This window comes from Manis pentadactyla, chromosome 2 (assembly GCF_030020395.1).
Source record: "Manis pentadactyla isolate mManPen7 chromosome 2, mManPen7.hap1, whole genome shotgun sequence".
NCBI lineage: Eukaryota > Metazoa > Chordata > Mammalia > Pholidota > Manidae > Manis > Manis pentadactyla.
Genome location: NC_080020.1, coordinates 20,570,521 through 20,588,168, shown reverse-complemented (window position 1 = coordinate 20,588,168; position 17,648 = coordinate 20,570,521).

The following is a 17,648-nucleotide window of genomic DNA, read 5'->3' as shown; positions in this document are numbered from 1 at the left end:
CTAGTCTTTCAGAAAGCCCTCACTATTCGTGGATGCCCATGTATTTTAGGAATTTCTTTCACAGTTATATTCATGCCTTTAAAAATTTTTTTTCCATGGTATTTTGGCTGAAGTTGAAGACTTGGAGTTATCTGAAGGCAGAATTCCCTGTGGAGTCAGCATTCCTAACATCTTGGCATAAATCACCTTATGGTAGGTCCCACTATATCCTTTTATAATTGAAGAGGTTACATTTCTCACATGAGGCCCTGAGAAACTGTATAGAGATTTAAAGCTGATTATTTAGTTTCCCAATCATGTCAAGCTTTGAAATACTATAAGATACTTATAAGCACCATGGGCTGGAACTCCTACCATCCTTTGCAGTGCTCTGAAGGGTCATTTTTAACTGGTTCCTTTACCAGCCAAGTTTCTATTTCAAAGCCCAAATTAGTTTGGACTGCTTCCATACTACCACTTAACATTTCTAACAGTAGAGTAGTTCACAGGCTTACCAGCACGTGCCCACCAGCCTCACCAAGGCTCCAGTGACCCCATACTAACGCTTAGCTTAGATAACCTTTGAAGTTTCTTCCTCCCTGGGAGGCTATGATACAGACTTGACTTCTAGTAATACTGTGAAACTGCATGCCAATCACCTTTCAATATTATCTCAGTCTTCATGATACTGGCTCATAAATTTAGTAACTGTTTGAATTTGTCAAAGCGAAAACATATGCTGAAAAGATAATTGTGCTACTGGCCTAGCTTTGAAGCCTAGCTTAGCCATCTCAAAGGCCCGGTTTCCTCATCAGAAAATAGGGGCATTACGTACCTCCTTCCACAGTTGTCTGGAGCATCAAATAAGACAGAGCAGGTAATAGTGTAGGTTTCCCCTTTTCCCTCCCTCTGGCTGTAGGACCCTTTGTTTTAAATGGAGGACTTAATTACCCAAAGAACTCATTCCCTAAGCCTTCCTTGTCTAGTTGGGTCTAACCCTGTCCTGCTCCTCTGAGAGTTGACAACCTTGCAGTTCCCTTCTCACCTGGAACTACAAGAAGAGCACAGAAATGATTTCACTTCAGGTACATTATGACTGTGTGGCAGGGAGCTAGCCAAGTTGTCACACAATAAGAGAATGAGCTGAATTATTCTCCATTGGGCTCATAGCAAATTTGGTTGGAGCGGGAGTCTACAGAGAGGGAAAATCGTAACATAATGGAATACACATTTGCATAAATGCTTGTGATTTCCCAAATCTCTCTGTGAGGGAAGAAAGTCCATGCATTCAAAAGATCCCTGGTGCTATCAGAGCCCCTGCTCCCCTTCCCCTGTTCTTGAACTGAACAAACATCATAAAAAATCCCATTATGCCCCTGTCTCCAGATGCCTGCAGAGAACTGGAAAGAGACAGTGCTGCTTACAGTCACAGGCAGGAAAGAGCCTGGCCTCACCTGGAACCGCCTACTGTGCCAACCGAGCAAGCAAGGCCTTGGAGGAAGTCTGGGCATGCTGTGAGAAGAGATAAATAGCCAACACCTTTGCTTGGTGCGGTTTTCCTCTCAGCAAGAGGTAAGAAGACCATCTAGCCTTTGGCTTTGTTATGGGCAGCTCAGGCCCCAATTGTTTCTCAAGTCCTGAAAATCCAGGCTGTTTGGCCTGGCAAAGGAGTCCTGCCACCACAGACCTCGACCTTCCCAGTCACCATGCTGCTCTGCCTACAAGCAACTAATGCGCTTCTCCAGGGGCCAGCAAATGATGGCTCCTGGGCCAAATTTTGCCAGCTGCCTGGTTTGGAAATAAAATGTTACTGGCACACTGCAAATGGCTGCTTTCATCTTACACCAACAGAACTGAGTCTGTCAGGAGTGTCAGACCACAAAGCCTGAAGTATTTACTAGCCGGCCCTTTACAGAAAAAGTGCCACCTCATACTCTGCTCACACTAGCCTGCTTGCCTTTCTCTGCAGAGGTGGAGATTTTCCAGACTCTGCCCTGTTCTAGATTTCTCTAGGAAAGTTTTCCCTGGGTTTGTCCATGTGGCTGACTCTTTTTCCTCCTTTAAGTCTCACTGCAGGCATCAGTTTCTCCAGGAAGGTTTCTATGGACCCTAGATTGAACTAAGTGCTCTTAAGGAATAAAGATTACTGGTGATTAACTTAATGGTTTCAGTTAAGTTAATCTGCCTGATGCAAAATAGGTACCCAGTAAAGTTTGCTGGGTTTGTGCAACTAGATGTGCCCTGTTACATCATGCTGCCATCAAGAGCAGGAGAATGATTGCCAATGGTGTAGGGATAGCTTGCTGAGAATCTTACTGGAAAATGCATTGGGGCTTCACTATGACATAACCTGCTACCAAGCAAGTCTTGGACCCCATCCAAGGGAATGTAGTCACTGGTGTCAAGGGAGCCAGATTCTTATTCTTGTTTTAGCTATCACAACCTCTCAAGAAGAACTTCATGGGTCTCCATGATAGAAAGGCCCCAGGACATTGACAGAAATGCGGTGTATTCCCGCTTCAGGAATGCCAAATGCAAGTTCTCTCTTGGGCAACTCTGATTCTGAGAGCAAACTAGGTGCCACTTGCCCTAACCCCCATTTCATACTCTGCAAAGGGGCCCTCTATTTTGGGTTGGATTACCAGAAATACAGCTAATTTGCAAAATTAATTTCATGAGACATTCACCAGGCATGAGTTTCTCAGTGTAAAATGATGGAGCATTTATACATAAATATGACTGAGCACAACTCACCAGAGGGCTAAATGACTAGAAAAACTACCCTTAGCTAAAATGTACCTCAGATTAGAGTAGGAAATTGCAGAAGGTTAGTTCATTATTTTAAAACCTAGTTCAATGATTGTCTACAAAGAGACAATGAGAGAGATGAGAATTCATGCATGAGCATAGAAAATGATCTTGGAAGAAGTTAGATACAGTGATTAACTCTGTGATTGACTTGTGATCCAATCCTGATTGTACCCTGGGATTCCTGCATTATGACTAATTGAAATTTAGCTTTTAAAGAAACTGTAATATTTGATATGGAGTAAGATCTTGTCCTAGCAAGGAAGTGAGTGCTCTCATTTCAGATTAAAATGATGCCAGAGGCAGGATTTCATCTCTCTGGTGCTGCTGACTGCCAACTATACAGGCATGAAGTATCTATTATGTGGCCTATCCCTGCTGTTTTGCTCCTTTCTTCTGCTTTTTTCTTTCCATTTCAGACACAGTGAATGCTAAAAATAGAAGAAAATTTATAGTTTGTTTAATTCAATGCTTTCATTTTACAGACGGAGGAAACAAGATTCAGAGGTAAACTGACTTGTCAGAGGTCCTTAGTCCATTTCAAGTTCAGGAGTTGGCCCCATATGCCCTGGCCCCTAAAACAGTATCCTCTTGATGCCATCGTGCCCCTGACAAAAGGTTGGATTGGATCACTAAGGAGATGAAAAATAAGTCAATCAGAATTACTGATTTGAAGCAATGGGAATATATGTGATTGGCCCAGAGATTGATTTATTGACTGTACCTCCTGATTACCTCCAGGATAACAGAGTTGGAAAAAAAATGGATTTCAATGATCTATAAAGACTAGATTATAGTGGTTCAGCTCCAATGTGTCCCCTAACATTTGTTGTCATCTCTGAAATTAAAGGCCCTCCATGAGAAAGCATTACCACTGATTATCAAAATAATGTAACACTTTCATATACTGATTTTAAGTTCAAGAATTTCTGAACACTGAAAAATGAAAGAAGTACAGAATCATTTGCCTTATTGTATTTCTTAATTCAGGGTGGTATCAGAGGAAGGAATCCATTCCCTTTCACTGCTGCTTATGCTTTTTAAAAAAATTAATGGAATATTTTAATATAAAAAACTGTTAGCAGTAGACATTCTCATTAGGACTCCACAGAAAGAACACTGCTAAGAGAATCCCCTCCAACAATCTGCATCTCTACAAAATCATGTGTAACTTCCTGAAAGCTCTGATAGTCTGTACCCTGGTTTTCAACATGTCACACTTGAACTTGACAAATCACTGTCACTGGTGGGTAATCCACTGAATCGCGGTGGCAGGATGTAATGGGGAACACTAGCAGGGACACATGTGGTTTGGGGGACTGGATTTTTATCCGTTATTGAAAAACGATTTGGTAGCAACAAGCTGTATATCCTACTGATAGCTGCTCCTTTTTCCTTCTTGTAACTCTGTAGAACATTCTCAGTGTGATTTACAGCAAAGAGAGATGCAGATAATGGCTCACAGAGATCCATAATGTTTAAATCATGGCAATAAAACTTGACAGATGGAAAGGTCAGGAGTTTGTCTTGACTATTACAATAGCCATCTAGCTGTTTCTGCCCCAGAATAAAGCTCCCTTCATTAATATTCCTGTGGGTTTCAGCAGACTTAACATTTCAGAGTGTACCTGAGCCCGAGGCACCTCTGCCATTCCTCATCTTTGTCCTCATCATTCTTGATTATTAGAGAGTTTGAATACCTTGTTTCAAAGCCACGTTGCAATTACTGGTCATTGATTGGCTGCAAGGGCCAAGGCCGACAGACAGTCCTACACAAAGCATTTGTACTAATTCTACTTTGGGTTCCCTTGTTTTGGATGCATTTGATTTGGGGAAGGTCATTTTACCGCTTTGGGCCTCTCAAAGGTGCAGGTTGTCCTAGATCACCTCTAAACTCCATCTAGTTGGTGCTGTCTTGAGGAGTACTCACTGGAGTGATGTACATTTCTATTGTAATTCTAAAATATAGGTAAATATCTTACAGGGATTTTTGTGTCTGTATACAGGGAAGAGGGGTGAGGGAAAGAAAATTCATTGCATAAACACAATGCACAAGGAATGACAAAATCCGTGGTTGGGATATGGACATGACAGGGAAAAAGAAGGAGGTGTCTGGAGCTTCCCCGGGAAGGCCTGAAGCCACCAACAGCGCACGATGCAGGTAGCTGTCTTCTCAGATGAAGGCCTGTTGGATCCCCCTTCCTGTCTTTCCTCTTTCCTTGTTTTCTCCCAAGTTTAAACAGGTGAAAGGGTGTGAGAGGAAATGAAGGAATGGTAGTAAACTGGGGATGGGAGAGACCACAGGGAAGCATGATGGGAGTGAAGCCCTCCCCCCAGTTATGTGCTGCATAGCAAGGCTAAATACCAGAACAGCAAGGTCCTGGTGCTTCCATCTATTTCAGGACTTTGGCAGCCGACCCATAGGAAGGGTGGTCTGGTTTCCACAGATGCCACACAACAGACCATCCTGTATAAATATTTCCTGTGGTTCCTGTCTGACTGAGTCACTGCCTTGATGACTGAGTTTGACTGGGTGCCTTTTCCATACAGGCAGGTAAGGAAGAGAGAGCTTTAAGATTCTCTGTGCATTATCACACAGAAGTCTCACTCAATCCCTCTCACATCCCCCCCTCAAACATCTAAACCAGCTGAAAATATCCACCCTATCTCCCACATAACCTACCCAAACAGTACAAAACAGAACACCCAAGGCCATGTCAAAGAAAAGATCGTCCAATGGCACCTCTTCTCTTTGTGCATTTAATACACTTTCACAAGATGTGAGCTCTTTTTTCCTCTCTAGGTCCTGTAAAGACTTCAAGTGGGATTCATGGTAAAATACTAATTTTAATAAAATGTCATTAAATAAACAATTGAGGAGGGGTGGAAGATGGCGGCGTGAGTAGAGGAGCGGAAATCTCCTCCCAAAACAACATATATCTATGAAAATATAACAAAGACAACCCTTCCTAGAATAAAGACCAGAAGACACAGGACAATCTCCAGACCACATCCGCACCTGAGAGAACCCAGTGCCTCGAGAAGGGGGTAAGATACAAGCCCCTCCCCCCAGCTCCCAGTGGGAGAAGAATAGGCAGAGCGGGAGGGAGACGGACCACAGGGCTGCCGAACACCCAGCCCCAGCCATCCGGACCAGAGTGCAGGGCCCTTGATACTAGGAAAACACGACAGCAAGAACAGTGAGCGGGCACGGGAGGTCGGGTGCCGGAGGACATAAGAAAAGCGCGCGACCATTTTTTTTTTGCTTTTTTGCTGTTTTGTTTTGGCGATCGCTTTTTGGAAGTCTTAAAGGGATAGGGACCCCAATACAAGGGAAACAGGGCAGCAAGACCGGTGAGCAGAGGCCTGAGGCTGGCAGCGGAGAATAAAGAAAAACGAGTGACCACCTTTTTTTTTAATTAAAAAAATTTTTTTTCTTTCTTTTTTTTTTTTTTTTTGGTGGTCGTTGTTTTGTTTTGGCGGGTGCTTTTTGGAAGTCTTAAAGGGCAGGGCGGGACACTTAATCCAGAGGTAGGGAATCCGGGGATCTCTGGTCACACTAACCCCTGGGCTGCAGGGAGCAGGGAGGCCCCTTACGGAGATAAATAGCCTCCCAGCAGCTCCTGCTCCAACACGAATCCACCACTTTGGAGCAGAGGCCGGAACCAGGCCACACCCACAGCAAAAGCGGAGATTAACTCCATAGCAGCCGGTCAGGAAGCAGAAACCCTGTCTGCGCGCAGCTGCGCAGCACAAGCCACTAGAGGTCGCTGTTCTCCCAGGAGAGGAGGGCCACAAACCAACAAGAAAGGAAGTCCTTCCAGCCGTCACTCGTCCCAGCTCTGCAAACTATTCCTATCACCATGAAAAGGCAAAGCTACAGGCAGACAAAGATCACAGAGACAACACCAGAGAAGGAGACAGACCTAACCAGTCTTCCTGAAAAAGAATTCAAAATAAGAATCATTAACATGCTGACAGAGATGCAGAGAAATACGCAAGAGAAATGGGATGAAGTCCGGAGGGAGATCACAGATGCCAGAAAGGAGATCGCAGGAATGAAACAAACTCTGGAAGGGTTTATAAGCAGAATGGATAGAATGCAAGAGGCCATTGATGGAATTGAAATCAGAGAACAGGAACGCATAGAAGCTGACATAGAGAGAGACAAAAGGATCTCCAGGAATGAAACAATATTAAGAGAACTGTGTGACCAATCCAAAAGGAACAATATCCGTATTATAGGGGTCCCAGAAAAAGAAGAGAGAGGAAAAGAGATGGAAAGTATCTTAGAAGAAATAATTGCTGAAAACTTCCCCAAACTGGGGGAGGAAATAATCGAACAGACCACGGAAATACACAGAACCCCCAACAGAAAGGATCCAAGAAGGGCAACACCAAGACACATAATAATTAAAATGGCAAAGATCAAGGACAAGGAAAGAGTGTTAAAGGCAGCTAGAGAGAAAAAGGTCACCTATAAAGGGAAACCCATCAGGCTAACATCAGATTTCTCTACAGAAACCCTACAGGCCAGAAGAGAATGGCATGATATATTTAATACAATGAAACAGAAGGGCCTTGAACCAAGGATACTGTATCCAGCACGACTATCATTCAAATATGATGGTGGGATTAAACAATTCCCAGACAAACAAAAGCTGAGGGAATTTGCTTTCCACAAACCACCTCTACAGAACATCTTACAGGGACTGCTCTAGATGGGAGCACTCCTAGAAAGAGCACAGCACAAAACACCCAACATATGAAGAATCGAGGAGGAGGAACAAGAAGGGAGAGAAGAAAAGAATCTCCAGACAGTGTATATAACAGCTCAATAAGCGAGCTAAGTTAGGCAGTAAGATACTAAAGAGGCTAACCTTGAACCTTTGGTAACCACGAATTTAAAGCCTGCAATGGCAATAAGTACATATCTTTCAGTAGTCACCCTAAATGTTAATGGGTTGAATGCACCAATCAAAAGACACAGAGTAACAGAATGGATAAAAAAGCAAGACCCATCTATATGCTGCTTACAAGAAACTCACCTCAAACCCAAAGACATGTACAGACTAAAAGTCAAGGGATGGAAAAACACATTCCATGCAAACAACAGGGAGAAGAAAGCAGGGGTTGCAGTACTAATATCAGACAAAATAGACTTCAAAACAAAGAAAGTAAGAGATAAAGAAGGACACTACATAATGATAAAGGGCTCAGTCAAACAAGAGGATATAACCATTCTAAATATATATGCACCCAACACAGGAGGACCAGCATATGTGAAACAAATACTAACAGAACTAAAGGGGGAAATAGACTGCAATGCATTCATTCTAGGAGACTTCAACACACCACTCACCCCAAAGGATAGATCCACTGGGCAGAAAATAAGTAAGCACACGGAAGCACTGAACAACACAGTAGAGCAGATGGACCTAATAGACATCTACAGAACTCTACATCCAAAAGCAGCGGGATATACATTCTTCTCAAGTGCACATGGAACATTCTCCAGAATAGACCACATACTAGGCCACAAAAAGAGCCTCAGAAAATTCCAAAAGATTGAAATCCTACCAACCAACTTTTCAGACCACAAAGGCATAAAACTAGAAATAAACTGTACAAAGAAAGCAAAGAGGCTCACAAACACATGGAGGCTTAACAACACGCTCCTAAATAATCAATGGATCAATGACCAAATCAAAATGGAGATCCAGCAATATATGGAAACAAATGACAACAACAACACTAAGCCCCAACTTCTGTGGGACACAGCAAAAGCAGTCTTAAGAGGAAAGTATATAGCAATCCAAGCATATTTAAAAAAGGAAGAGCAATCCCAAATGAATGGTCTAATGTCACAATTATCGAAACTGGAAAAAGAAGAACAGATGAGGCCTAAGGTCAGCAGAAGGAGGGACATAATAAAGATCAGAGAAGAAATAAATAAAATTGAGAAGAATAAAACAATAGCAAAAATCAATGAAACCAAGAGCTGGTTCTTCGAGAAAATAAACAAAATAGATAAGCCTCTAGCCAGACTTATTAAGAAGAAAAGAGAGTCAACGCAAATCAACAGTATCAGAAACGAGAAAGGAAAAATCACGACGGACCCCACGGAAATGCAAAGAATTATTGGAGAATACTATGAAAACCTATATGCTAACAAGCTGGGAAACCTAGGAGAAATGGACAACTTCCTAGAAAAATATAACCTTCCAAGATTGACCCAGGAAGAAACAGAAAATCTAAACAGACCAATTACCAGCAACGAAATTGAAGAGGTAATCAAAAAACTACCAAAGAACAAAATCCCCGGGCCAGATGGATTTACCTCGGAATTTTATCAGACATACAGGGAAGACATAATACCCATTCTCTTTAAAGTTTTCCAAAAAATAGAGGAGGAGGGGATACTCCCAAACTCATTCTATGAAGCTAACATCACCCTAATACCAAAACCAGGCAAAGACCCCACCAAAAAAGAAAACTACAGACCAATATCCCTGATGAACGTAGATGCAAAAATACTCAACAAAATATTAGCAAACCGAATTCAAAAATACATCAAAAGGATCATACACCATGACCAAGTGGGATTCATTCCAGGGATGCAAGGATGGTACAACATTCGAAAGTCCATCAACATCATCCACCACATCAACAAAAAGAAAGACAAAAACCACATGATCATCTCCATAGATGCTGAAAAAGCATTTGACAAAGTTCAACATCCATTCATGTTAAAAACTCTCAGCAAAATGGGAATAGAGGGCAAGTATCTCAACATAATAAAGGCCATCTATGATAAACCCACAGCCAACATTATATTGAACAGCGAGAAGCTGAAAGCATTTCCTCTGAGATCGGGAACTAGACAGGGATGCCCACTCTCTCCACTGTTATTTAACATAGTACTGGAGGTCCTAGCCACGGCAATCAGACAAAACAAAGAAATACAAGGAATCCGGATTGGTAAAGAAGAATTTAAACTGTCACTATTTGCAGATGACATGATACTGTACATAAAAAACCCTAAAGACTCCACCCCAAAACTACTAGAACTGATATCGGAATACAGCAAAGTTGCAGGATACAAAATCAACACACAGAAATCGGTGGCTTTCCTATATACTAACAATGAACCAACAGAAAGAGAAATCAGGAAAAGAACTCCATTCACAATTGCATCAAAAAAAATAAAATACCTAGGAATAAACCTAACCAAAGAAGTGAAAGACTTATACTCTGAAAACTACAAGTCACTCTTAAGAGAAATTAAAGGGGACACTAACAGATGGAAACTCATCCCATGCTCGTGGCTAGGAAGAATTAATATCGTCAAAATGGCCATCCTGCCCAAAGCAATATACAGATTTGATGCAATCCCTATGAAACTACCAGCAACATTCTTCAATGAACTGGAACAAATAATTCAAAAATTCATATGGAAACACCAAAGACCCCGAATAGCCAAAGCAATCCTGAGAAAGAAGAATAAAGTAGGGGGGATCTCACTCCCCAACTTCAAGCTCTACTATAAAGCCATAGTAATCAAAACAATTTGGTACTGGCATAAGAGCAGAGCCACAGACCAATGGAACAGACTAGAGAATCCAGACATTAACCCAGACATATACGGTCAATTAATATTTGATAAAGGAGCCATGGACATACAATGGCCAAATGACAGTCTCTTCAACAGGTGGTGCTGGCAAAACTGGACAGCTATATGTAGGAGAATGAAACTGGACCATTGTCTAACCCCATATACAAAAGTAAACTCAAAATGGATCAAAGACCTGAATGTAAGCCATGAAACCATTAAACTCTTGGAAGAAAACATAGGCACAAACCTCTTAGACATAAACATGAGTGACCTCTTCTTGAACATATCTCCCCGGGCAAGGAAAACAACAGCAAAAATGAGTAAGTGGGACTATATTAAGCTGAAAAGCTTCTGTACAGCAAAAGACACCATCAATAGAACAAGAAGGATCCCTACAGTATGGGAGAATATATTTGAAAATGACACATCCGATAAAGGCTTGACGTCCAGAATATATAAGGAGCTCTCACGCCTCAACAAACAAAAAGCAAATAACCCAATTAAAAAATGGGCAGAGGAACTGAACAGACAGTTCTCCAAAAAAGAAATACAGATGGCCAACAGACACATGAAAAGATGCTCCACATCGCTAATTATCAGAGAAATGCAAATTAAAACTACAATGAGGTATCACCTCACACCAGTAAGGATGGCTGCCATCCAAAAGACAAACAACAACCAATGTTGGCGAGGCTGTGGAGAAAGGGGAACCCTCCTACACTGCTGGTGGGAATGTAAGTTAGTTCAACCATTGTGGAAAGCAGTATGGAGGTACATCAAAATGCTCAAAACAGACTTACCATTTGACCCAGGAATTCCACTCCTAGGAATTTACCCTAAGAACGCAGCAATCAAGTTTGAGAAAGACAGATGCACCCCTATGTTTATTGCAGCACTATTTACAATAGCCAAGAATTGGAAGCAACCTAAATGTCCATCAATAGATGAATGGATAAAGAAGATGTGGTACATATACACAATGGAATACTACTCAGCCATAAGAAAAGGGCAAATCCAATCATTTGCAGCAACATGGATGGAGCTGGAGGGTATTATGCTCAGTGAAACAAGCCAAGTGGAGAAAGAGAAATACCAAATGATTTCACTTATCTGTGGAATATAAGAACAAAGGAAAAACTGAAGGAACAAAACAGCAGCAGAATCACAGAACTCAAGAATGGAGTAACAGGTACCAAAGGGAAAGGGACTGGGGAGGATGGGTATGTAGGGAGGGATAAGGGGGGGAGAAGTAGGGGGGTATTAAGATTAACATGCATGGGGGGGTAGGAGAAAAGGGAGGGCTGTACAACACAGAGAAGGCAAGTAGTGATTCTACAACATTTTGCTATGCTGATGGACAGTGACTGTAAAGGGGTTTATAGGGGAGACCTGGTATAGGGGAGAGCCTAGTAAACATAATATTCGTCATGTAAGTGTAGATTAGTGATAGCAAAAAAAAAAAAAAAAGGCAGTTCCTCTGTGGTAACCTCCAACGAGTTCTACACAAGGGTATAAAGGGCATATAAAAGTGTAGGCAAAGGGTCTGTTTGTGTTTATACAGAGGATCAAAGCCTAATTGGGCTACCCCGAAAATGAACTAAGATACGATATGAAAAAGAACTTCCAACATCTGCACTCTCTGGAAGACTCATGCCAGAAGATGATCATCAAAAAACCCCAACAAAGATCCATGCACTGCTACAGCTGTAGATGCACTCATCCCACCAGTTCCTGGACTTGCCATGGGAATGAGGAAGGAGATATCTAAGCTGGCCTGTGCATACAGTAAAACAACAAAATTTGACTGGCTCTATACTGTTGGAACTCAACCAAGAATTTGGAGAAGTGCAAATTGTAGCGCTCCAAAGTCTTACAACTACAAACTATTTACTGTTAAAAGAACATATGGCATGTGAACAGTCCCCAGGAATGGGTTGTTTTAATTTGTCTGATTTCTCTCAGACTGTTCAAGTTCAGTTGGACAATATCCACCATATCATAGATAAGTTTTCACAAATGCCTAAGGTGCCTAACTGGTTTTCTTGGTTTCACTGGAGAGGGCTGGTAATTACAGATATGCTTTGGTTATGTAACTGTACTCCTATTATGTTAATGTGTGTGTGCAATTTAAGTAGTAGCTTAAAACCTATACATGCTGAAGTTACTCTACAAGAAGATATGTCAAAGAAATAATCAATCTTCCCATGTTTTCTTCCGCCTGCTACTTCTATAGCTTTTCTTCTTCCCTCCTAATTACAACCCTTAAATAGAATTCGTGCCTCATATCAAATTTACCGAGTATCATAATTCTTCCAAGTGGTAAAGATACCTCAAGACAAATGCTGGGCATAGAAGCCACAGGGCATAAATATGCAAAGAAGTAAAAAGCTAACTTTTTCAAACAATAAGGCTTCTCTCTCACTTACCAACTTCACATTTCCCTGTATGGCCCCGGAAGATGACTGGTTAGCCAGAGACGGGTAAGATTCCTCAAGGGAGGAACAACCTAAGACAGGCACAGTCGCAGGGGGGCCATCAGGTGAGAAATTGGGGATCAACACAGGTGAGGCTTAGAACCTCACCCCCCCGTTCTGAGAGAAATCTTCTGCATACGTGGATGTTTTATTGCCCTGGTCTAGCTTGGATTAACACATAGTCTACAGGCACACACCTGATCATCTACATGTGCTCTCTTACAACACTAAACTATGTTTTCTACCTTTATCTTGTATCTACCTACCACTTCAGCATTTTATTAAAAATAATAATAATAAAGAGAGAAATGTGGTATCCACATATAAATCAAGTGTAAAAACCAAATGAGTATTCATATTTGAACTGACTGTTTAGAGTTCATAATGCATGAGCAAAACCGAAAGTTTCTGTGATGACTGCCCTTGTACTGTTCACTATGTAACTTATTCATTATGTAAGAATTTGTTCTACATGTAAGAACTTGTTTGTTATGCCTCAGAAGTTTGGAGACTGACGAAAATTAGGCTTGGGGTGGATTAATGATTGTGCATTGAGCATTGACTCCCCTATACAGAATTTTATTGCCGTTAACAACCATTTGATCAATAAATATGAGAGATGCCCTCACAAAAAAAAAAAAAAAAAAAAAAGGACAGACTTCCAATGGTAAAATAAATTAGTAACCGGGATGTAATGTATAGCATAAGGAATATAGTCAAGATATTGTAACAGCCTGGTAGGGTGATAGCTGGAACCTAGAATTATGTATATAAATGTTCTACCACTGTGTTGTACACTTGAAACTCATGTAATGTAATACTGTGTGTCAACTACCCTTTAATAAAAAATAATTATTTAAAAAAAACAAAAGTGTAGGCAAAGGGTCTGTTTGCGTTTATACAGAAGATCAAAGCCTAATTGGGCTACCCCGAAAATGAACTAAGATACGATATGAAAGAGAACTTCCAACATCAGCACTCTCTGGAAGACTCATGCCAGAAGATGATCATCAAAAAACCCCAACAAAGATCCACGCACTGCTACAGCTGTAGATGCACTCATCCCACCAGCTCCTGGACTTGCCAAGGGAATGAAGGAGATATCTAAGCTGGCCTGTGCATACAGTAAAACAACAAATTTGACTGGATCTATACTGTTGGAACTCAACCAAGAATTAGGAGAAATGCAAATTGTAGCGCTCCAAAATCTTACAACTACAGACTATTCACTGTTAAAAGAACATATGGCATGTGAACAGTCCCCAGGAATGGGTTGTTTTAATTTGTCTGATTTCTCTCAGACTGTTCAAGTTCAGTTGGACAATATCCACCATATCGTAGATAAGTTTTCACAAATGCCTAAGGTGCCTAACTGGTTTTTTTGATTTCACTGGAGATGGCTGGTAATTACAGATATGCTTTGGTTATGTAACTATACTCCTATTATGTTAATGTGTGTGCGCAATTTAATTAGTAGCTTAAAACCTATACATGCTGAAGTTACTCTACAAGAAGATATGTCAAAGAAATAATCTTCCCATGTTTTCTTCCTCCTGCTACTTCTATAGCTTTTCTTCTTCCTTCCTAATTACAATCCTTAAATAGAATTCGTGCCTCATATCAAATTTACCGAGTATCATAATTCTTCAAAGTGGTAAACATACCTCAAGACAAATGCTGGGCATAGAAGCTACAGGGCATAAATATGCAAAGAAATCAAAAGCGAACCATTTCAAACAATAAGGCTTCTCTCTCACTTACCAACTTTACATTTCCCTGTATGGCCCCGGAAGATGACTGGTTAGCCAGAGACGGGTAAGATTCCTCAAGGGAGGAACAACCTAAGACATGCACAGTCGCAGGGGGGCCATCAGGTGAGAAATTGGGGATCAACAGAAGTGAGGCTTAGAACCTCACCCCCCCGTTCTGAGAGAAATCTTCTGCATACGTGGATATTTTATTGCCCTTGTCTAGCTTGGATTAACACATAGTCTACAGGCACACACCTGATCATCTACATTTGCTCTCTTACAACACTAAACTATGTTTTCTTCCTTTATCTTGTATCTACCTACCACTTCAGCATTTTATTAAAAATAATAATAGTAAAGAGAGAAATGTGGTATCCACATATAAATCAAGTATAAAAACCAAATGAGTATTCATATTTGAACTGTTTATAGTTCATAATGCATGAGCAAAACCGAAAGTTTCTGTGATGACTGCCCTTGTACTGTTCACTATGTAACTTATTCATTATGTAAGAATTTGTTCTACATGTAAGAACTTGTTTGTTATGCCTCAGAAGATTGGAAACTGATGAAAATTAGGCTTTTGGTGGATTAATGATTGTGCATTGAGCATTGACTCCCCTATACAGAATTTTATTGTCGTTAACAACCATTTGATCAATAAATATGAGAGATGCCCTCACAAAAAAAAAAAAAAAAAAGGACAGACTTCCAATGGTAAAGTAAATAAGTAACCGGGATGTAATATATAGCATAAGGAATATAGTCAAGATATTGTAACAGCTTGGTAGGGTGATAGCTGGAACCTAGAATTATGTATATAAATGTTTTATCACTGTGTTGTACACTTGAAACTAATGTAATGTAATACTGTGCGTCAACTACCCTTCAATAAAAAATAATTATCTAAAAAAAAAAAGTATGTATTTTCATGAACACTAAAAAATGGAGTTGTATTTTCGAATGATTTCTGATACTGAAATAAATGCTTTGTAAAAAGTTTAAAAAAAAAAAAATAAATAAATAAACAATTGAGATGTCCCATGCGTTTTTAAATCCATACGCTGGGGCCTGCTGAGGTCCTTGGCAGAGCCTTCATCTTTCAGGAAAAAGTAGGGAATACGAGAGTAGGGTATAGAATGAATGGAATCCCCTGGGCAAGACTATGTTTATTTGTATTAGTTGATCAGTCAACAAAGTGATGCAATATACAAGGCGTGGCAAACAAAGGCAACAGGAAATAAGACATGTTTCCTCTCTACCATCAAGGATCACACACACACACATTTGTAAACTATAACCATTAGTAAAAAGCAGTATATGTTATGGAGCAAAGGATTAGAACTAATCTGAAGGGAAGTGCTTCACAGATGAGGGGAGGGGAAGGCTCAAACACTCCGGCACTCCTTTAGGGCATGCCTAGGAGGAGCACACCACAGACACTATATCCTCCCAGATCTTTCCTCTCTTGCCTTTGGCTCTGGTTGGAGGAAAATACTTAATTCACTACACAGAAAAAAATATGGCTAAATTGTTTGCATCTTTGGATCCAAAATGTATGGTCAATTCATTCTCCATCCCTCCCAATCTAACTGCAGCTAACAGTTTTGTGAACTTCCTAGGCTCCTTAACGGCCATGCACTGGCACAAATTCCAGCAGATATAATTGTCAATGCAGTTACAATTGGTATCAACCAGTCAGAACAGACTTTTGCCATCAAGATGGAAGCCAGTCATGAGCAAACTAGTTGTGAATGAACCTCAACTTTAATATCTCAGGGATGAGGACTTGACAGGTTCTGCTCTTCTTTACTACCAAGGTCTGCACTGTATTTGTTTCTTAATTGAAGGCTGATTTACTCCCTCTTTAAAGAGAGATGCACAGCAATCAGAAAGTTGATTGTGAATCTCCATTACCCTGATACCCTCCCCTCGGCCCTACCCCATCATTGAGGGCTTCCAGGCTTGAGGAAAGTTGACGTTAGAGGTCTCTTTAACAAGACCTTCCATTTTATTTCCCACAGACAGAAGAACCTGACTTCATCAGAGTCCATCTTGACAAACTCCTCCTAAGAAAGCATATGACCAAAGGACTCCAAGATGCTTTGACTATTTGATATATTCAGACTTCCCCTTGCACAGATGGCCCCATCCTTGTTAACTACTCCCTTCTCAGTGTAAACCCTATGAATGAACTATGCAGAAGTGCAGAACTGGTGTACCAAAGATTCTGCCTGGTCCCAGACATGCTGTGGTACTGGGAAGTGCTGTGGTCTGTGCTGCTCTGTGGTTGTTCTCCCTCTGCACAGACCCGGCTGCCTGCCAGATGACAGCTCCAGAAGGTAACTTATCTAATTTAAAACTATAACCAGTGGGGAAGCTTTAGGACAGTACTTATGATTTGGGTTCTTGAGGAATGAACCTCACACCATTAGTCAATTTTTGTCTTTGCCTCTCTCTCTCTTTCTGTAGAATAACTAAAGCACAAGCTTAGCAGTAACCCTTGTGCATCTCTTCTCTTTATCAGTATGCCTCCCACATCACAAATATAAACAGCCTGTGACTGATTTCATTTATAATCTGGGTTAAGCGGAATGTCTTACTGTACTGTTTATTTAATAACCTTGCTGTACTTTGCAAACTCAGTCAACGACAGCTAATTGCTACCTAAGAGAACAGCTTTCCAAAAGTACCCATTGATACACACACACCATACACAGAATTCAACTCTATTCAATTGAATATAATACATGCATACATTCATTTGTGCCAATCTAATCTCCTTGTGGCTTTTAAATCTGACCTTGCCATTCAGTCTTTGTACGAAATTATGGTCATACTTACTCTATTTGGTATTGGAGCTAAGAATTGTGTCTTTCTTATTATAAGGCAGGAAGAAAGAGGTATTTGATAATAAAAAACAAAATCATACCCTTAAAGTTTACGGTGGTAACTAAATTCAAGACAGTATTCTAAAAGGTCAAAGCCATTTGTATTTTAGGGACTTACAATAACAACCAT